The 23381-nt window shown below is 40.0% G+C and overlaps 1 protein-coding gene across 3 annotated transcripts in view; it reads left to right on the plus strand.

The window, feature by feature from the left end:
- Nucleotides 1–23381, plus strand: part of LOC133257032 (uncharacterized) — a 471344-nt gene that overhangs the window by 385393 nt on the left and 62570 nt on the right. For 2 of the 3 annotated variants that reach the window (XM_061432426.1, XM_061432429.1), the window contains exon 5: nt 21809–22126. The exons of the other annotated variant lie outside the window; for it this stretch is intronic. The gene's annotated coding sequence lies outside the window, so the exon portion shown is untranslated. The remainder of the gene's footprint in view (nt 1–21808; nt 22127–23381) is intronic. 3 annotated transcript variants of the gene reach the window in all.

The raw sequence follows: 23381 nt of genomic DNA on the forward strand, positions 1-23381 counted from the left end.
GGCTTTGTTAAAGGGGAGGTGGCATACTTCCAAGTCTTGCCTCTGCTTCTAAAGGGGGCATAAATTGCAAGTCTTTCTTTCATTCTTTCAAAGTCCTTCTTGCCATTTTTTAAAGTCAACAGTGGGAATATTGACTCTAAAGAGGGACCTATCACTTCAGGGAAGGAACTGGGGCTGTGGGATTGAGAACTGTCTTTCTACCATCCAGTTTATCCAGACATAAGAGGACCAGAGAGCCTGCTAGATAAAAGCCCGATTCTGGAGTAAGTGGGTGAGAAAGTGCCAGTAAAGGGACATCTCTGCTACATGGATAGCCACACAACCTTCAAATTTTAAAATTCTGTTCTGGAATAAATCCTTCATTGCCCCAAAAAGGGGGGGTGGCGGGGGGGATGAACTCTAGTGTGAACTGGTCAAACCAAATTTTAATTTTTAGGTAAAAGTAATGACATTGTACTTCCTCGTGTTGTACATTCTTGGAAAATCCCGAAAGCATACATACTCATTTGTAAGCTCATATAGCAATTGACTTACAGAAAACTTTCAATACATTCTGTCAGAATAAAATGCTGTTTCTTGCTATTTATTCAGCTTACTGAATAAATTTCTCCCACACAATAGCCTTCCTGGCAATGTGTATATTGTCACTTACTTGTATGTGCTTTATGGGGTTAGGCACTTATGGACTATTTTTCATGCTAGACAACCTAAGGAAGCTAAAAGAGGTATGGCTGACTTAGTTTATAGGTCATAAGCGAAATTTACATGGAGATCCAAGTTTCCAGCTTCAAGCAAATGACTTATCTGTAATATGATGCAAGTAAAATGACTGACCTTTCAAATGTTTGTTGGGCTTCAAGTGTCTGGAACAATCAATATGTACATTATTGTTTATATTTTATGCTCCTGATCCCATTAATGTATGCCTACAGAGGGCTGGGACACCATTAGTTTCTGATACTTTTGAAGCTATTGGGTGGCATTTATCAAACAGAAAGGCAGCCCTTATTGACTTGTGACAGTTTCTGCATTTCTCGAGCTCAGTGTTTCATGAGCTGCTTATCTAGTTTTGGTAAGCAAGCCCTTTATGGCTCTGAAGCCTTCTCAATTAAATAATAATGAACCAATTTGTTTAAAAAGAATCTTTAACTTGCAGACTCATTAATTACTCTATTGTGAATGTCAGAAGATGTGTTCTCTTGGGCAGGGGAGACTAGAGAAGCTTGCTGGAGTGGAGTGATTGCTGGGTGTGGGAGTCAGGAGGCTGACAGACTGTCTCTAATGGGCTGTGTGACTTTGGACAGGTCTCTCAACGTCCCGGAGCCTCTGGTATCCCAGTTATGAAGTGGGTGAGGTGCACCAGATAATCACTAAGATCCCTTCTAGTGTGGACATCCGATAAATAAGAGAATATCTATATGCAAATATGTGGGCAGTGGTGCAACATTACCAGGAACTGCAAAACTGAGATGTGGAGACATCCTTTAATCACCCTACCTCCCCTCTGAATAAGTAAAGAAGGGAAAGCTGCATTCCTTCCTGTTTGCCCAGAACATACTGGATTTATTGTAGGTACTAGGAGAGAGGTATCTGTGACATACACACATGTATAACAAAATATAAAGAGATATATAAAAATGTTAAATATAGAAATACAAGTATAAATATTTCATAAATATACATGTACAATTATATAAACTTATATGTGCTGTGCTGTGCTTGGTTGCTCAGGCGTGTCGGACTCTGTGACCCCATGGACTGTAGCCCGCCAGGCTTCTCTGTTCAAGGGACTCTCCAGGCAAGAATACTGGAGTGGGTTGCCATGCCTTTATCCAGGGGATCTTCATGTAGGCCTATAATTATATAACTATACATATAATAATACGTATTATATATAGGCCCTCTTCTTTTTTTTTTTTACTTTACTTTCTCCCATTCCACACACCTTAGCCCCACCGCCCCCCAAAAGGACTCAAAGTGAAAAGTACCACCACCTGTTATGAGGCAGAACAGAAATTCTGAGTTGTCCATTGAAGAGACAGGGGACAGTTACCCATTTCTGTATTAATTAGCTCTCTCTTTGTAGGGTTTTGTTATTGCAGAGTCTAATGACTTAAAATTAAACATCCATGGTCCAATTAAAAATTATGAATTGATGAATTGGTTTCTAAATTCTCTGTGTTATCGACAAGTTTCTGCATCACTGAAGCTATAAGACATGTCATCCATTATTAACTTTGATGGCCTTAAAAAAGATAAATTAGATCTTTTAAGCAGAAACAAGTTCTCACAAAGGCAACACTTTGAAAGTGAACGTGGTCTCAATTTTCTCTGAATTTCAACCTGCTTATTTGTTTCAGTTTATTCTGATTTCATTTAGATTCTATCGATTGTTTAGTCAACACTATGGTTTAGACAATAGTGGAGAAGGAAATGGCAACCCACTCCAGTATTCTTGCCTGGAAAATTCCATGGACAGAAGAGCCTGGCAGGCTACAGTCCATGGGGTCTCAAAGAGTCAGACAGGACGAAGTGACTGTCCACAACAAACAACAGAGTTTTCTTAATATGAGCAGATAATAGTGTATAATGCAGTTTAAATAATAAAATACTTTTGCCAGAAATGTAAATTCTGCCATAAGGACTGAAAATGCTTTCATTAAAAAATTAATATTTACAATGAAAATTTCAGAAAGAAAAACCTATTTCTTCAAAGGACAAAATGTTAAATTTACTCTTAAGAGCAATAGATAAGAACATATGAATAAAACATGCTATTTCTAAGGTATATCTAAAATACAAGCATATACATTTTAGGAATAAATAAGTTTCCTTTGAACTCCTGTAGTTTGTGCTAGGATAAAGATTAAATGTTAATAATACAAACAACCTAAAATAACATTCAAAACTTGAGCTCAATAACCATAGTTGATTTATTGCAGAGGGAAAATGTTCTTACCTTGACTTTTGCAAAACTCCTTATTCCTACTATTATTTACTTCTTTAACCTAGAATAATCTTTTGCTTCATAGTCAGAATATTACTTTTCTAACATTGTAGGTATGAATCTACTGTTAAGTTTCCAGTGTTGGCTGTGATGCAAAATGTGTTGGGGGAAAAAATGACTTAGGCAAGTTTTTAATACCTCAAAAGGACCGCCCTTTATCCCACAATACCTTTTGTGTGCTTCATTATTGATCAGATTTATGCAGTTTTTTGAAGCCCTGGAATTACTAAGGCAGTGCTTTATTTGACTATTTATCTCCTTAGCAAAATTGTTGCCATCTCTGACCTTTCAAAAATGTTTATGACAAGGTGTTTGCTATTAATCCCACAGGAGAAGGAGTAAGAAGCCTCTGGGTTGGGATCTCTTGTCAGAAGATAAGATTTTTTCGCAAAATCACAGTTTTAGAGGAGGGAGAGTTTGGTTGTTATTTTTACTTTCATATAATAATATAGCTTGAGAAGGTTGATATTTCCTAATTAATAGACCCATTAGTAGGATAAGTAAAGACAGAACAAGACTTTCTACAAAGTTTGCAATACCTCTACCAGTCTAGATCTGTTTTCATATCTAGTGGAAAGTCAAGAATGGAGATGGAAAATCACAGATTAGACAGAAATTTAGAGATCGCCTAATTTAATCTATTTTATTTTGCAGATTGTGAAACAAACGTATACAAGTTAAGCCACTTTTGTTACTTAACCGGTAAGGATCACATCAAGTCCTTTGACCACCTATTTAACATTTTTTGATTGTCAGTAAGACACAAGCTCTACTTGAATGCTGCTGATTATGTTCTGTTGTGGGTTGCCTCTATGGGGACCACAGTCCATGTGGATGGGCAAATTTTTCAGCTAATGACAAAACAGAGACATTCTCTGACTTATAAGGCCCCACTAGACTTAGCCCTGCTTACCACTTTTGACTTCATTTCTCCTCACTTTTCCCATCACATTACCTTTTCTACTTTTCCTGGGATCTTCTCAAGCTATTCCCCAGTTTAGTTTTCCTTCAGCCTGGAATGATCTTCCCCCGAATCTTTCCTGCTAGTTTCTACCCATAATTTAGGTTTTAGCTCAGATGCCACCTCCTCAGATAGGCCTTTTATCGCCACCCAATATAATAATTAGAATGGTAATATAAGTAATGAATCAGCAGTTAACACTTACTGAGTTCTCAGTTAATGGCAGGCACCATTCTATGCACTTTAGAAAGCACTTTACCAATTCATTAACCATCAAGAAAACCCCATAAGACATGTAGTATTATTATCTTCATTTCATAGGCCAGGAAATTGAGGCAAAGAAGTGACACAGCTCCAAGATCACATAGCTAATTAGTGGCAGAGCCAGGATTTGAATTCAGGTGATCTGGCCCCAGTACCCAGAAGCTCCTTTATCTTTCATAGCCCCCTCCTTTGTCACTCTCTAGCCTAGTACCCTGTTTGATTGTCTTTGTAGATTTTTTGCTAGCTGATTAGATCCTGTTCTTTATTTCCCTTCCACCCCATTAGACTCTAAGTTCCATGAGAGCTGGAACCTTGCCTGTCTTGTCCATTACTGTTTTCACCCAGGTATAGAATAATGCCCGCATCTGGTGGTATCTCAATAAATCCTGCATGAATGAATGAATTTGAAAAAAAAAAAAAAAAAAAAAGCATCAGGTACAGTGAGAATGAAAGGGGCCACTGGGCTGCAAGTTGACTCCTTAGTGAATGTAGTATGAGAATCCTCCCAGTAGCAGAAGCAAGACTAATGAGAGTGGGAATGAGAGCAGGGTGAAGGGGGGAGGCATTAAGAATGGGCTAGATTTTGAGGGAGCTTCCCTGGTGGCTCAGTGGTAAGTAAAGAATCTACCTGTGGGAGATGCAGGTTCAGTCCCTGGTCTGGGAAGATGCCCTGGAGGAGGAAATGGCAACCCACTGCAGTATTTTTGTGTGGGAAATTCCATGGACAGAGGAGCCTAGTGGGCTATAGTCCATGGAGTTGCAAAGTGTTGAAGACAACTGAATAACAACAACAAATTTTCAAAAGATTGATAGTAAAGGGAGCAGGGGATGATACATAGCAGTTGTGATTTTATGCTTTAGTCAGAAATCCTAGTGGAAAACTTGTACCTTTGCAACTTAAAAATTCCCCCTTGTAGCTCTTTAATGATTACAGGTATGTGAAGACTCATTTCTGTCTCATTTCCCTGCCTATTTAACCTGCTGAAAAAGCAAAACAATGGTCACAGAATTGTTGTCTGGCTTCATGCATTTCACAAAGACTATACTCTTTCGCAGTCACTGCCTAGGATCATCCGTGGGGGAGCAGACCTTCCCTCATCACTTTCTGTAGAGTTGGGAAGTCTGTATAAAGTATTCACAACTTGCTTTGGAATTTCAGGATACACATCATCAGTCCTTTTCTACACACTCTTGGAAGTTGCATACAGTATTACAATCATAATTTCTCTGGAATTTGGGCCTCCCTGGTGGCTCAGACAGTAGAGAATCTGCCTGCAATGCAAGAGACCTGGGTTTGATCCCTGAGTCAGGGAGATCCCCTGGATAAGGGAATGGCTACCCACTCCAGTGTTCTTGCCTGGAGTATTCCATGTCAGAGGAGCCTGGCAGGCTATGGTCCATGGGTCTCTAAGAGTTGGACACAACTGAGCAACTAACACATTTCTTGGAATTTGCACTGGAAGAGAGACCATAGAAATAGTGAGAGTCAACTTTAGTGGCTCTGAACTGTCCCCATTGTGGTCTGTGTCCTGTGTGGTTAACCAGAAGTGTTTCCATGACATCGTTCTGATGTATGTGTCCAATAGGTAACCCTTCAACCCCAGTACAACATTTGCTACCATCAAAAGGAGGGTGATGCCAGAAATCTCAAATGTGAAAGCTAACCTCTCTAAAATGGTTTTGGTTAGCTTTCCTTCTGGCTTCTCCAATGAGGGTGCTGGTATGAAGTTGCAGCAGGAAGGAACATCTTGGTTTTGCAAAGACTCTCTTTGTTATGAAGCCAGATACTGCTACTAGTTCAGGGAAGAAAATATTGCCTTCCTTTCAAATGTTGTTTCTTTCTCAGCATCAATTATAAACAAAGATTCTTTGTGGAATTCTTTTCTTTGTGTGTTTGTGTGTGTATGTGTGTGTGTGTTTTCTTGTTGTCAGTCACTTAGAAAAGTTAATAATTCAAGTAGAGCCTGGCAATAATTATTAGATTGCAAATGTTATAGCATGACACGATCTGGCCCAAGGTCTCTCAAAGATGGGCGTTTGGGATAGGCGTGTCTTCCTTGTGAGCAAAGTCCCAGGCATTGCAGGCTGTGGAACATTCCAGGTCACAACTTCTAGTAGCACCTCCCAATTATTTTGACAGTCAAAAACTCCTCACATGTTAGCAATCGACCTGTAGGAGTAGGTAGTATGTCCCTGGTCTTGACCTAACTCAGGAATCATACACTCAAATGCCAGTGGTGCCAGAGGTAACATAAATGTGATCCTCTGGCCCAGTGTTAGGCAATAGGGAGTGGTATGTTCTGGGCTTGCTGGGGAATGTGCATCATTTACTTAGAGGTATTCAAAATCAAAGTTTAATAGAGTTTAAATTAACTCTTTGTAGCTACCTGAAGGTGTAAGGATCACCCCTTTCCATCTCCTGACCTTTGCTTTTTCATCTACCCACTCTTTAATTCCATCACCTTAACTTTCTTTAACCACCATCTACCCAGTACACTGTAATGTAGTGAATTACTGCCATGGTTTTCTGCTCTGTTGAGCTGTGAGCTCCAAAGGCAAGGATCCTTGTCTTATTTTGTTCTTGTGTCTCTAGTACCTAGGACAGTACTGGACACGTAGTAGGCCTGTCTTAAACACCAGCTGAATGAATGAATGAAAATGATTATAGATCTTTAACTGATTTCTGAGCGGTTTATAAGAGGGACGTTGAAGTTTTAAACTTTCTGTTAGGCAACATCTGCTGTGAGTCCTTAGAAGGCACCTCTGGGTTTCCTTTAGGTTCTCTCGTGGCACATAGAGCAGGGCTTACTTTCATGTCTCTGCACCCATTCTGTTTATTCACTAGTGCATTGGTTTTGTTGCAGAGTTGGAATAATTTTAACCTGAAATTGTAAAAACCTGCTTCATAAACTCTCACCACTGTGCTTTGTTCAGGATCACATGCTGCTTCCTCAGAGATGTCAGGGTGTAGCTGCTTGTAATTCTCTGTACTAACAATAAGCTCCATTTCTTGTTCTGGTTCCTGGCAGGGAACCAGGGATTGCCTTTGCCCCAGTCTGGCCTCATTAGCATTGGGTAGTGATTTAGTGTAGCTAAAAACTCCTCCCACTTCAAAGTCAAGACTTCCCTGAGTGTCCCCTAGATTCCCCTTCCTCCCTCCCTCTTTCTTTCCTTCTTTTCTTTCTTCCTCTCTTACTCTGTCTCTCAATTTTAATCTATTAGCTTAAAAATGAAAAGTCAATTTTGCTGGTTGTCCACCCTCTTCCTGCCATCTTATTTGGTTGTAGAGATGAATAAGAAATGTAGCATTCAAAGTAACAGAGCAAACTTCTCCTCTGTCCCCAGGAGCTTAAGCAAGAGGGCCATCAGGATTTTATGTAGAAAATCTTTTCTGCTAACTAGTACATTAAGAAATCTGAATGCTTACAGGATACCTCATCTATTTTCATTCATTTTATTATTTCCCAGCAATGTTTTTAAACATAAAGAAATATCGTTAAGGCACACATTTCTTTTTTTCCAATTTCCCTTCCTGTAGTCTGCCTTTGGTTTGGTTGGCTTTTAAAGACAGTACATGCTTGACCAGCTGTTTGGTTTCCCATAGCCAATATACACATTCCCATGGTGTTCCCCTGTGATTTTCAAGGCCTGGTTTTCTTCTGATAAGGTTGGAAGCACACACAGCTTATCCACATCTGCTGTATTCCTTGAGGTCAATCAGAGTGTCCTTCCTTCTGGGACTGATGGGAATCTCCCAGAGAGAAAAAATTATTGCACTTGAAAAATCTATTGATCTACATTGTGTGGTTCAGCTGGTATTTGGGGTTCAGGGATACTTTCTGAAAATGGAAGATCAATTCAGGGGATTCAGAATGAGAAGATGGTAGTGAATACACTCATGCTATACATTTTCAAGTGTTTGTTGCTCCTCCTATTAGCAGAATTCTGAATTCATTTGCTGCAAAATGTCAACAATGTAGGTCACCTAGCATAACTGACTTCATTGGTTGAGTTGCAAGTTCATGATGATAGTATTGGGCACAGTCACAGATGAAAAATAATCACTGTATTTGTGATTGTTCCCTGTAAGTATGCTTTCCCATTTCCCTTTTATCTTTGCGTAAATCTGAGGCCCTATTTTTAATGTCTCCTGAAAAGCCTCTTGATGAATGTGAAAAAGGAGAGTGAAAAAGTTGGCTTAAAGCTCAACATTCAGAAAACGAAGATCATGGCATCTGGTCCCATCACTTCATGGGAAATAGATGGGAAAACAGTGGAAACAGTGTCAGACTTTATTTTTGGGGGCTTCAAAATCACTGCAGATGGTGATTGCAGCCATGAAATTAAAAGACGCTTACTCCTTGGAAGGAAAATCATGACCAATCTAGATAGCATTTTCAAAAGCAGAGACATTACTTTGCCAACAAAGGTCCATCTAGTCAAGGCTACGGTTTTTCCAGTAGTCATGTATGGATGTGAGAGTTGGACTATCAAGAAAGCTGAGCACCGAAGAATTGATGCTTTTGAACTGTGGTGTTGGAGAAGACTCTTGAGAGTCCCTTGGACTGCAAGGAGATCCAACCAGTCCATTCTGAAGGAGATCAGCCCTGGGATTTCTTTGGAAGGAATGATGCTAAAGCTGAAACTCCAGTACTTTGGCCACCTCATGCGAAGAGTTGCCTCATTGGAAAAGACTCTGATGCTGGGAGGGATTGAGGGCAGGAGGAGAAGGGGACGACAGAGGATGAGATGACTGGATGGCATCACCGACTCGATGGACATGAGTTTGAGTGAACTCTGGGAGTTGGTGATGGACAGGGAGGCCTGGCGTGCTGCAGTTCATGGGGTGGCAAAGGGTTGGACATGACTGAGCGACTAAACTGAACTGAACTGAACTGATGATGAGGGCATGTTGTGGAAAGCGAGAACTTGGGGCTATCAACTTAAAATTTACTTCCCATGTGATCCATGTTGAAATTGTCGAAAGAAGCTTGGGAGTAGGACAACACTCTATGTATTGCTATCCAGATCCAGGAATTGGATAAATAATTAAAACCCTTCAATAAGCTTTCTTTAGTTTGGCTCTTTGTTTCAATTTATTTTTGTTGTGAAATAATTCTTCTGCCCCACAGTTGCAAGCCTGAGTCCAATTGCTTACCCTCCTTTAGGAATTAGAAGATCCAGATCTAAATCCCAGTCACAAGCTTACCAGCTATTTGTATCTTTGCTCCAGGTTTACATCTGCAGAATATGAAAGATACTCTTTCACGGTTTCCCATAGCACACAGTAGACCCTTTAAACATTACCTGGATTTCTATCTTTATATTCTGGGATGTCTAAGAATGTTTAAATCACCTAAACACTGAAGAAGATACTGAATAAGTCTGAGGGTAATATAATTGAAGTTTTCTGGGTAAATATTTGAATGTAAACTTTTGTTCCTTATGATGATACTTTCTGAGGACATCAGAGGAGGAAGCTTGAAAGTTATTGTCCCATTAAGGAATAAAGTAATTTTCTGAAGATTTTGTGTAGGGGCATTTATTTATTGCTCTTAAAATCTCGTGTCTATCTAAGGAGTCCACTGAGTGTTCACTGATTAGAAGTCTCAGTCTTATCATCTGTGAAATGGAGTTAGTAACTGTGACAATCTAATAGAATTTATTGAGAATATAATGAGATAAAGTATATAAAGAGCTTTGCATACCACCTGGCACATAGTAAGTAAGTATTCAATAATTGTTTGATTACATAATTTTCTGTACTAATAAAGATCCTATCACAGAGGTTGCTGCATTTTCAAAGGGAGGTTGAAAAGGATGGAACAGATTTCCTCTAACCTCATTCCAGCTATAAAATGTACATGCATGCCTGCTCAGTCATGTCTGACTCCTTGTGACCTCATGGACCGTAGCCCACCTGGCTCCTCTGTCCATGGGATTTTTCAGGCAAGAATACTGGAGTGGGTTGCCATTTCCTCTTCCAGGGGATCTTTTCAACTCAAGGATCAAACCCACACCTGTGTCTCCTGCATTGGCAGGTGGATTCTTTACCATTGAGCCACTGGGAAGCCCATAAAATATACATTTTTGTAATCTTGATAAATCTAAGGCCATAGGTACCAGGAAATTTTTAAAGGTTCCATTTTTTTGGGGGGTGGGGGAGCTTGGAAAATTCTAAATGACATCTCTCACATATGAAAACCCACATTTTAAAATCTCAAAATGTTAAAAAGCCCCAAGATAAGCACTGAGTAGTATCTAGGTATTTCTTCCTCTCAAATGGGTATAATTTAATGATAACTTATCCTTTTCACTTGCAGAGATTCTCAGGTTATTCTCTGCTTTTTCAAGAAATATAACTTAAAAAATAGGGGAAATATACCAATCTGTATGAATATTTTTCTCCTGATTAGACAACATGATGACTTTAGTTGTTTGTAGTCCAAAAGTGCTGATGCAGGAAGCCTTAATTGATTAGAACAATATATGGACTGGCTTAATGCTTTGGGTCATATCCTTGGGAAATTTACATTCCTTATGCAAAATTAAATGTGTTGCAAGCATCTTTCCTGTCAAATGCCATTTGTTTTCTTTTGCTCACTTGGCTCCAAGGGTGACTTCTGGAGATGAATTGTGAGTATCATTGGCACATAGATTCAGGTGCTGTTTGTAGACAGCAGTTAAGTTCTGACTATTATTCTTGCTATTTTAGTTTTTATCAGTGTCTCTTTTTGCCATTAGAACAACTCAGCATTTCTCCTTCTTCTGTTTGTAATCTGCAGGTTGTGGTTGGGTCCTATCTTGGGATAGGTTTTTTTTTTTGGCTCTCTCTGAGAGATTCAAACTATCATCATGTGCTTTGGGTTCCCTGTAGATGGGGAGTTATACCCAGCCTGCCCTTAGAGTATCAGGACCCTCAGAGAGGTTAGCAGGACTCTCACTCGAACTGGCAGGTTTCTCATCGCTACTGCTTTTCCCTGTGGTTACCTGTCCTTACAGCTGAACACACGTCCCTGAGCTGTTTAGATGCAAGCAGCTGACCAGCAGGCCCTTTGTCCTCTCCTTCAGTTCTGCAACTCTCAGAGCGCAGGCCAGTTCATTGCTGATGGGCCTTTTCTGATCTAGAGTTGACTGGACATGACAAGTGGATGTAAGCAGGAGGGAGAAGGAAAAACTGAAATTAACTATTAGGTTTATGGTTTAGAGCTACTGATAGAAATAGTGCTTGTAGTACTATGATAAGGAATAAGGAAATATGTTTGGTTGAAAAAATATTAGTAATAAGGTCGATTGGTTTTAGACGTGAACTTGCTCTGCCTTCAGATCAGCCTTCAGGTGGAGAAGCACAGAGGCCCCTGGAAAGAATATCTGTAGCTCAGATAAGTAGGAGGTTGGCTGCTCAAAGGGACGATCTGTACCTTAAAGTCACTTTTAGGAAAAAAATGAACATATTCTTCAATTACATGAAATCAGCCATGGGTTACCTGGAATGTGTGGGCATCCCTTTTATAAGAATTTCCTGACTCCCAGATGTTTGATACCTGCGCTGTTTCTTTTTTTTTTCCTTTTTACTATGGAAAATTTCAAACATATACAAAAGAGAGAGAATAATGTAAAGAACTACCACTTACTACTGCCTCACTTTACCAATTTTCAACTCATGTCCAAATTTGCTACACTTAAACCAGCCCCACCCATTTTGTCTCTTCTGGGGGACTATTCTGAAGCAAATCTCAGATATTATATTGCTAAATCAATAAACATTGTGGCATGTATCTCTAAAAGATAAAACATTATTTTAAAAACATAAGCACAATATGATTATCCCATTTAAAAATTAACAATAATTCCTTAATAATATTAAACATCCAGGCAATAATTAAATTTCCTTATCTCATAATTTTTCAAGATGATAATTTATTGAGATTAGTATGGAAATAAGGCTTCTACGTTGTAACCCTGATATGTTTAAGAAAGTTTTTCTTCTTAAGATATAGGTTTCCCTGCCCCTTTCTCTTTTTTTCCTCTCAATATGTTTGTTGAAGAATGCAAGACAAAGTCAGATTTTAAATTTCAGCACTGAATACATTTGGTTATCAAAAACTACTGGTGCTGTTGAATAAACCAGAATTTCAGAGAGTGGAAGTCAAAGAAATCCATTCCTAAACTCAGCAGCACAATCTCACTTTATAATCTTGTGGCTAGAGGGAGGTGCCAGCAGCGTGGGGGAGTTTCCAAATGCAAAACAGTATAGAGTGGGTCCTTCCATAGCAGCTTCTCTAATTTCCCTCAACAGCTTTCACTCAAATCAAGGTTAAATACAACCTGCTATGTTAATATTTTGGAGAAGCCAATGGCACCCCACTCCAGTACTCTTGCCTGGAAAATCCCATGGACAGAGGAGCCTGGTAGGCTGCAGTCCATGGGGTCGCAAAAAGTCGGACACACCTGAGCGACTTCACTTTCATTTTTCACTTTCATGCATTGGAGAAGGAAATGGCACCCCACTCCAGTGTTCTTGCCTGGAGAATCCCAGGGACGGGGGATCCTGGTGGGCTGCCATCTATGGGGTCGCACAGAGTCGAACACGCCTGAAGCGACTTAGCAGCAGCAGCATGTTAATATTGGGGCTTCCCAGGTGAGATGCCTCAGTGGTAAAGAATCTGCATGCAATGCAAGAGATGCAGGAGACATTGGTTCCATCTCGGAGTCTGAAGACCCCTGGAGGAGGAAATGGCAACCCATGTCACTAAGAGTCGGACACGACTGAGCGGCTTCACTTTCACTTTCATGCATTGGTGAAGGAAATGGCAACCCACTCCAGTGTTCTTGCCTGGAGCATCCCAGGGAGGAGGGAGCTTGGTGGGCTGCCGTCTGTGGGGTCGCACAGAGTCAGACATGACTGAAGCGATTTAGCAGCAGCCAGTATTCTTGCCTGGAGAATTGCATGGACAAAGGAGCCTGGCGGGCTACAGTCCATGGAGTCACAAAGAGTCAGACCCGACTTAGTGACTGAACATGCATGCATGTATATTAATATTAATTAAACTTTAGAGCTAGTTATCTTAAGCACCATCAGCATATACTTATTAAGATTCTACTACTTTTGGATACTCAGGTTTGTCACTATACTTGGTTACCACAGAGGTTTTTAGTTGTGAAGTTTTAAGAATGATTTCTCTGAAAATCTCGTTTCCTTACCTCAAGTAAGACTGAGTAAGTATATGTTTTGGTGTGGGTTGGTGTGTTAACAAAAAAATATGTTAATAATTTTTTAAAATCAATTTTATGCTCATGTCTTTATCATTCACCTTTATCTTTAGGTTGGGCTTCTCCAGTAGCTCTGCTGGTAAAGAATCCGCCTGCAATGCGTGAGACCTGGGTTTGATCTCTGGGTTGGGAAGATCCACTGGAGAAGGGAATGGCTACCCACACTAGTATTCTGGCCTGGAAAATTCCATGGACTGTATAGTCCATGGGGTTGCAAAGAGTCAGACATGACTGAGTAACTTTCACTTTCACTTTAGGTTAGGGGTCATGGACCTTAGAATTTTATGTTCTCTGTAGAATTTTCTAACCATTCCTCTGGTTGAAAAAAAAAGAAAAAGTGTTAGTTGCTCAGTTGTGTCCAAAATTTTGCAACTTCATGGACTATAGCCTGCGAGGCTCCTCTGTCCAAGGAATTGTCCAGTTAAGAATACTAGAGTGGGTAACCATTCCCTTCTCTAGGGGATCTTCCCAACCCAGGGATCAAACCCTGGTCTCCCACACTGCAGGCAGATTCTTAACCGTCTGAACCACCTTCACCTTTATCTTTAAAGTTAGGGGTCATAGCTTTGGGGGAATTTTATATTCTCTGAGAATTGTCTACCATTCCTCTGGTTAAATACAGGCAAATCTGAAACTTACAGATCAGAGGTGATTACTGATTGGGATATGGGCTCTTGAATGTGTTGTGATCTGTAGGAACCTGAGAAACAGCACATTGCAGTGAACTCTCTGGGGCATAAAAGAGTAAGAGAAGGATGATGCAAAAGTGGGCAATGCTGGCATTAGTCTTAGGATAGTCTTTGAGAACTTGGGACCTCTCTTCTTCAGCAGCTAGAACAGTATTGTTCTCATTATACAGATGAATGAAATCCTAGAGAGCTTCAGAGAGATCCAGTGACCCAGCCTGTGTCACACAGCTCAGAAATGGAAGTGGAGAGCAAACGGATGTGGATATATTGGTACACTGCTCTCATCACCATCTCACTCTGCCACCCATAAAATACCATGGTCCGGAACAGGGAACATGGGCTTCCTTAGCTCTCTCTGTAGACTTTTCAGCTCCTGGAAGGTTGAGTACGTGCAACATTTCAGCAGGACTTATTCTTCTATCTTCTGCCCTCATTTCAAGCCCAGCAAGAGAGACAACACTGGATAACGGTTGAGAACTCAGCCCCTGAAATTAGACAGTCCTGGCTTTTCAGTGTGAGCTCTGCCTTTTACCAGTTTTATGACCTTGGGCAAGTTACTTAATGTCTCTAACCCTCAGTTTCCTTATCTGGAAAGTGGGGGAAATAATAATAACTATTTGATTTTGTTTAGGATTAAGTATATGATAATCTCTGTAAAGCATATAAGCATGGAGCTGGACATAGTGATGCCCAGAAACATTGTCTGCTGTGGTTGTCATCGGCCTTTGTTTTTTTTTTTTTTTACCTTCTACTTCTGCCTTCTCTGCTCTTTTTTAGAGAGTTTCGAAGTTATGGGGGGATCACACTCCTGGGTCTCTTGCACCAATCTCTCTGCCCAATCCAGGCTCTTACTCCCTAGACCCTTTTCTTCCTTTTCAACCAATCAAAATTTATCCTTACTTGCCTTTCACTTAGAAGAAGTAGGATTCTGATCTACAGGTTGGATCTAGCCTAAGAAGTACTTTCTTTAGCTGGTACAGTGTTTAATTTTTTGGAAAAAAAATCATTAGTTACTGCAGTTACTGAGTTTTAACAATTAGGAAATTTCACATATAAGCTAGAAATAGTATGTGTCTTTGGGCCTACCCTTCCTAATGGCAGTGACCAACTGTTCTCTTCAGATAGGTAGGTGCTACCCAAGTTTGCCACAGTCTCTACTCATCCCTGGAGTCTTATACTTAAGGAGCCTGCCTTATTATGTGCATTCCTGCCTGATTCCTATAGTCATTTACTGCCTTACTCAAAGGCAGTAATTGATAGAGTGAATTAATGAAATATACAACTTTCCCATGTTCCCTATGTATTAAAAGTCAGTATACATGAACTGCATTTTTCGTGGTGAATTGAGATGATAAATATTTCAAGCCAATATACTGCCAGTTTAAACTTTATCACTGTATTTTCTTATATCAGTATTTGAGTGATATATAAATCTTTGTCTAACTTCAACTTTTTCTATTTAGATTGTTATGGAGATAATGAAAATGCTAATGCTGATATTTAAGGTTTGAAGTTACTCATTGTAATACTTGTTAGGTTGATTCAGCCACTTATTGATGTTTAGGCTGTAAACTTCAAGATCATGTGTCAAATGTAGAAAAGATATCAATTACCAGGTCTAAAAGAAGAGGTGTATCTTTTAATATTTTAGCTTTCTGAGAGTGGAATTATCCTTAGAGCATATAAGTTTATTGTTTCACATTTCCTTTTTCAAACCTGGTAGAAGTTTTCTGGGACATAGTATGCATGTAATACATACTACCTGTATTTGTTTGTTTGTTTTTGAGTACTGTTACAGATGCCAGGTCTTACTCAAAGGGAACAAAATTTATTGGTCGGTTTCTTTAGGGTCTGACATAGGCCTTTAGGAGAGATCTGAAGGGAAACACTTAAGCACCTAAGAAATGCCAGGCCCTCTTGAGTTGTCATAGAAGTCCTGGAAGTAGGAGCGGTCCCTGTTTAGTAAGGAAGTACTGGGGGGTCTCAGTCTGCCAGGGTCTATTTCCCAGCTCCTCCACTGACTTGCTCTGGACTTTGGGCAAGCAAAATAACTTTTCTAAGTCTCAGTTTCATATCTATAAACTGCTTTGTTGTATTATACGAGGTAATGTGTGTTAGTGCAGTTGGTACAATTCCTGGCACAAAATAAGCCCTCAGTAAATGTTAACTGTTGCTGTTATTTAGGGTAAGGCCTTGAAACTGTTCCATTTTGAACAGTTTCCTACTCTATTCTTTCTCCAGGTGGGCTGTGCTTGGCCTCTTAAAGGCAGAGGAGGATACTTCCTGGGTCAGGTGACCTCCTCCCTGCTGCACAGACCATCTGAGGAAATTGCCTGGAACTAGAGATTTTGCCACTCTGGTTCCATCTCTGGTCCCTCCTTTCTCATCCTGACCTTCTGCATAGCTTGACTTCCAGTCTGTTGATGGCTTCCTTGCTTAAAGTGAAATTAATTTCTCCCTCTGGCATCATTCTCCTGGGCTACCTGCCTGCGATTTCGCCATAAAGTTCAAGTAATTTCAGTGTTTCAGGGAGCTTAAGGTGAGAAGCATGGAAAGATAGGGGAACTGATAGTTCTCAGCCCAGCCAGCAGTTTTAATTAGAGCGACTGTGTAGTATGCAGTTAATTAAATGGGAGTTATTTTTAGATGTGTGTGTTCATGTAGTCCTTCTGAGCACCTCTTCCTTCAGATTTGTAAAGAACAGGTTAATTTATGGCCTGGTTAGAAATCATTAACTCTTTATCTTCACCTTGTTAAGCAAAATCACTCATGGGGCTTCTGTGTTGCCAGAAAATCTGAGTGAAGGCAGGATGGACACTGCACTTGGAAAGCAAAGCTGCCTTTTTCCTCTAGCGCATTCTCTCCAGTGATGCCTTCCAAAGACAGAGCTCTAGGCTACGGAGATTTGCTCCAAAAACTCCTGTATTACGTGCTTTGGCACTTCATCATAGAATCCAGCTTTCAGAGCGATTGAGCCATTGTAAGCAGAAGGCTCTATTCTTTGTCCTGGGATGATTCACCCTTCAGTCCACCCTGAAGGGCTGTCTCTAATGTTTTGTTATAGATTGTATCATGTTGAATTAAAAAAATACTCTTACAAAATTGAAGCAAGACTATACAAAGTAAACATAGGTATGTGATTGTGTATGTGTATGTGTGTATGTGTATGTGTGAATGTGTGTGTGTGTGTGTGTGTATATATATGAGCCATATATGTACTTTAAAAATAGACGAATCTTCAAACAAAGATTTATACAACACTCTCAAACTGACAACACTACAGAAATAGAGACAAGATCAGCGGTTGCCAGGTATTAGGGACAGGGTGACTATAAACAACACTTTGTGGTGATGGATCATTTCCAGATCTTGATTGTGGTGCTAGTTATCGAACTTTTTTGTTGTTGTTTAGTTGCTAAGTCATGTCTGACTCTTTGTGACACCATGGACTGTAACCCCACCAGGCTCCTCTGTCCATGGGATTCTCCAGGCAGGAATACTGGAGTGGGTTGCTGTTTCCTTCTCCAGGGGATCTTCCCGACTCAGGGATCGAACCCTTGTCTCCTGAGTCTCCTGCATTGCAGGTTGATTCTTTACCACTGAGCCACCTGGGGAAATAAATTTTTACATGTGACAAAGATTCATAGAACTAAACACACACACACCAAGAAAAAAATGAAAAATAATCCCAGAAAGATGATTATGTATTATAACATGTAGGAAGTCAAATATAAGTAAATACATAAAATAGAAAACAAAATTTGTATTGCTAAGATTTGGGGTAGACTTATTATTAATAGCTGTTGCTGGATTGGCAAATTATTATTGTCATTTAATCAAGTCGTATTTACATGCAATGTCAGTTGAAAACGGTTTATTGAAGTCTTCTGCTTTGATATGGTGTTTAGTGTTTATTAATGAATAATAATGCTTTTGAATTCCCTACAACTATGTTATGATTTTAGTACCTTGCATTTTGCTTCAGGCTTTGTCAATAATTTCATGTGGTTCTTTCTATGATCAAGGCATTAAAAATCTTAAGTTAACAGAGGGTTATTTTTTTGCATTAGAACAGGACAGAGCTTTAATGCATGAGTTTATAAGTGCTCATTATTGTTGTGGACATTAGCTTCTGTGTGGTCAGTCATCAATAACGCAGAATTTATGGGAAATCACTTTTTTCTCTTTTCCCTTTATCACCATCATCCCATTCAATATGACTATTGACTCTAATTTCAGAAGTGTGGGGGTAACATGACCACCTTTCTCTTAGTTTCTGAGTCTTGATTTTCTTGGAAACATTAACTCCTTATAGACTATTAGTCTTGATAGGTTGTAAGGAGCTTATTTTGTAGGATCCCTCCTTTTCTGTATATTGTCTCCCTTTTAATTATCATTTGCACAAAGTTCCCAGTGCCTTCACAGGGCTGAGGTCCTGTTTCTTATAGTGGAAAGTGATCTGATAAGTAACATGACAACATGTTAAGTCATCTAAGGGCATTTTCATCTTAAGTGAGATCTCCAGAAAAAATAAAGGTAATCTATTGTGGTAATTTATTTAAGCAGTTCTTATATCTAAAACACCAGTACTTAAAAATACCTAGGAAAAATCTAAATAATAGCTGACTGGTACTGGAAGGAAATTAACCTAAAAGAATGAATTTCTAAATTGTAGTAGAATTTTAGTCACTATGGCACCTGGGAAGGAAAGAAACTTTCAAGGGATACATGCAAGTTGGTTTTTTTATACTGTTCGCGTTATGACAATTAAGTTATCATTCAGCTCATGTATGAAGGTTTCCTTACCTCTGTATGTTCAACTTATTGAAATTTTTTGAAGTCAAATAGAATTTGGGGAATCTGTGGATCTTGGTATTTCTACCAGATTTTAAGTTCTTTGATAGCAAGGCCATGTCTTTTATAGCTTTGTGTCTTAGAACTATTTAGTAGATGCTTAATTACTTAATATATTTAATAGTAGATATTTAATAAAGATGAGTATGTTTAATGAGTATATTGATATCATCAAAAATTTAGATGCAAATACACTCATGCACAGGTGAGGACAATCACTTATTTTTTAAAAGATATCTATTTTTTTAATGTAGACCCTTTTTTAAGGGGCTTCCCAGCTGGCTCAGTGGTAAAGAATCCACCTGCCAAGCAAGAGACCTAGGTTCAATCTCTGGGTCGAGAAGATCTCCTGGAGAAGGAAATGGTAACCCACTCCAGTACTCTAGCCTGGGAAATCCCATGGATAGAGAGGCCTGGTGGGCTACAGTCCATGGACTCACAAACACCTGGACACAACTAAGCAACTAAACGGCAGCAGCAGTGGAGAAAGATAATGTTACAGAGGAGATTCACCTGGAAACACTCCTGGGATCTCAAAACATTGGCAGTAACAAATGTTTAGGAGAAAATTAGTAATAAACTGTGGAATCTGCAGTTACTGACACACAGAGTTGGCACTGGCTTCAGATAGAATAGTCAGGTGCTCTGGTGCCCAGGTGAAAGGAGAGTAACCTTGTTTAGTGATATCAGTTGGTAAACATCCATTGGCGCTCTCCCAGGGTGATGTGTATTGACCAGATGGTTAAGTGCAAGCACAAAACCAAAGGCTGAGAAGTTTATTTTTGATAAATTGCTCATTGCCACCTCTTTGATACTAAAATGAGTATCAAATGAATATGAAAATGGGTACCATAGGCACTCAATTTCTGTATTAGATAAAGGAAAAAAATAGCAATCCATTGCTCTTCCATTTAGACCAATCTAAATTGATTATCTTCCTCATCTTCCATTTACTCTGCTACATGTCTCTCTTAAACCATAATTTCAGGAGTAAAAGTATTTATACATTTTTGCTGAGATCAGGGATTTTAATATGCTGAGCAACATATCATTCAAGGAGCTGACCTGCAGTTTTCTGATTGATAATGGAAATGTTAATGTATTGTTAGGCTTCTTATTTTTGGCCTAAAGTGAGCTAATAACTAGAATCATTATGTTGTGCCTGTAAAGTGTGTAAGCAAAAGGGGAGGTGCAGAAGTTGAAGTCTATTTTTCAAGTTAATTATAATATTGGAAAAATGAATTAGCCAGAAGGAAAAATCCAATTTCACACCCTTTTGCTGGTAAAAGGGTGGGGGAGAGGGTGGAATAACCAATTTCTAAACTCTGTAATGCTATTTGGATAAGTTTGTTGCAAAAAGTTTTCCCATTAATCTATGTCTTGTACAACACTTGTTACTGTGGAACCTAAGATTGCACTGAGTGAAATACACCATTGCCCCAGATTTGTTGTCAGTCTCTCTGCTCTGATGCTTTCATGTTGCCATGACAGTTACCCAGTCGCCTTGAGTCACCTTCTAGCTCTGTGCATGCAAGGCTCATACTGAGTCTGAAGGAGAGTGAGAGAAAAGATGAAAAAGAAATGCCAGGAGTGGTGCCTGGCAAGTTTCCAATTGCGTCTCTACTCTCAGGGGCAGGTTTGTGACTTGCATTCTTAAGGGAATGGGTATCCCATCCAGTGGGAGGGATCAGTGTTTGAAGGAAACAGAAATCTGAGGCATTACAGTGGCTTGTTGCCTCCTAAGGGCCACGGTACACAGATCAGCAGTATATCAGTGGCATTAAAATGTCAAGGAGATGCAGTTAGGAAAAAAAACTAAGACGATTGATTAGAGGGGATATAATGAAAAAAAAAAAAGATTAAGACACATGGCTTTGTGGGGAAGAAAGTGGGTCCTTTTGCCTTTTTTTCTCAAACTTTCCAAAGCACTTGATTTGATCAAGTGGACTCTGGATACCCATCTGCTCGTGGATGGTGTCTAAGTCCCACAGGTACCCCAAGTTTGCCTCGATGTGGACAGAGGGAGAGGCCTAATCCCCAAAGCATTGGTCCTTACATATTATTCTCTGGTTCTAGTTCTCCAGCTCCATGAAACGGGGCTGAAAAACCAGTCAAATACTAGTTGCACAGTTATGCGCTATGTAGAATGGCATATATAGAGTTAATTGTGATGAGCAACTCCGAAAGACTTGAAAATCTTGGGAGCATTTTTATGCTGGCTGGTTTTACTGTGTTTAGAGGAGAGGGCTAAGGTTTCTCTTTTTCACCAGAACAATTTAAACTTAACTCTTTGTAAATGTCAGCATTCTAAATAACCATCCCTCTTCTCTGTTACTATGGTTGGGGGTGGAGAGGTGGGAAATTGTGAAAGAAACACACTAGCTGCTCTTTCCTTGGTCCCACCCTCTCCCCCTGTAAGTACAAAGAGTCTCAGTGAAAACTAAGTGCCCTGGAAGACCGAGGACATTTTCCTAATCTGGCTCCTTTGGTTACGTCATCTCTGGTTCTCTGTTTCTGGGGTAAAACTGCAGCTGTACAGTGTAGACCTTGAGCACCTGAAGGTCCAGTTAACAGAGTCTTGGGCTGACATGTTCACATCCAGAAACCTCTTGGATACAGCCTACATGGAAGTTTTTTGAAAGCTCTCACCTCTGAGGCTGAGCTCTGTTAGTCAGGAAATAACAAAAAAAAGCAGTCAGTAAAATTTGGAAATGACATTAGAATCTAATGATCGTTCTTCTTTGCCATATATTTTTGCAGAGTGAATATTCTACAGAATGAGAGAGTGGTCAAGCAGATATTTATCAAGTGCCAGACGCTGTTGCCCACATTGCCAGGAAGTAAAAAGCAGTCTGAGTGTGATGAAGATAAGAAAGTATACGCCCAGCTGCAATAAAAAAGCAGAATTTGAGTATGTCATAGAGCACACAAGAAGGGATGATCAAAGAAGAATAGATTACACCTGACTGGAAAGGCTAGAGAAGCTTCCTGCAGAAGTGACATATGAGGAAGGCCTGCAAACAAGGAAAGTATTTGAAGACAAGATGGTGGGAAGCATTTTCCAGCGGGAGGGTGGAGGTGAGCAGAAGCTTGTCACTGGGAAAGCACCAGGTGTGTTAAGGGAACAAGCAGCTGCTTCTTGGACTGGGAAGTTAGATGTGATATTTGAGAGCGCAGTGTCCTCTGTGGAGGGCAGAGCTACCTTGTAAATGTGGAGGAAGGAGGAGCAGAGCTAGCAGAGGCGTCAAGCTCAGACAGCTCTTTAGAAGGCCTGGCGTGGAATTCAATGTCAGAACAGCTTCCTCTGCAGCAACACTACATGCGTCTCAACTTTGCAGGGTTGTGTGAGTTCACCCCCTTGATTGCAGGCCCAGACATCTTGGTATCTGTGTGAGAGACCCAACACTGAAGGGCCATGGAGGAGAGTTTCAGAGAGACAGGCTCTTTTCTCCGTACTGCTCAGAATCCAGTGGGTCTCTCTGAATCCAAGATGAAGTCCTAGAGGAAATGTGTGACGCAGGTTGAATGGAGGCCCCTGGTCGTGCTCAGGCAGTACGACTCCTCCCCTGGTTTTCTTGGGTACCATAATCACGTCCTGACCTCTCTGGACTTCCTTTTCCTGGCCTCATGGATGGTGCTATTGCCTTCTCTATGTCAAGACCCAGTTCGGATCTAAGAGGATCATACATATTTTCATACATTTTCATATGTATGATGCACTTTGAAAATTTTATTTCTAGCGTAGTGTGAACTGGTAGTTTTGATTAATAAATTAACATTTTTTTCATGAGCTATTTGCTCCATTGGCTTAAAATACAGAATCTGAGCTTTTAGGAGTCATTTTAAACTCATAGATCAATTGAATGTAAATATTAGAAGGGACTTTAGTACTATCTAGTTCTCCTCATCTGCTGAAAGGCAGCCCATCATAGAGATTCAGAGTGCAGATGCTGGAAATACACTGAACATGTCCAAATCTCATCTCTGCTTCTCGGCTACCTGATTTTGAGCAAGATTGTTTTAACCACCCCATGCCTCAGTTTCCTCATCTGTAAAGTGGTGATAAAAAAACGTTCCCTATCTCACAGAGTTGTTGTGAGGAGTTGGTGCATGTGTGAAGTGCCCTGAGGATCTGCACACAGTCGATGCTGTGTGCACTGGTACAGTTAGTTCAATGGGCTCGCTTTTGCAGATAAGGATACTGAGGTCTGGAGAGGTGCAGTGACTTGCTCCAGGCATTCATTTGCTCCACAGCTGAGCCAGGACTAGAACATGTTTACTGTCCTCTGTTTATTCAGTCAGCAGGGTTTGCTTCTGATGAACATTTTAAAAT

This window comes from Bos javanicus, chromosome 11 (assembly GCF_032452875.1).
Source record: "Bos javanicus breed banteng chromosome 11, ARS-OSU_banteng_1.0, whole genome shotgun sequence".
Classification (NCBI taxonomy): domain Eukaryota; kingdom Metazoa; phylum Chordata; class Mammalia; order Artiodactyla; family Bovidae; genus Bos; species Bos javanicus.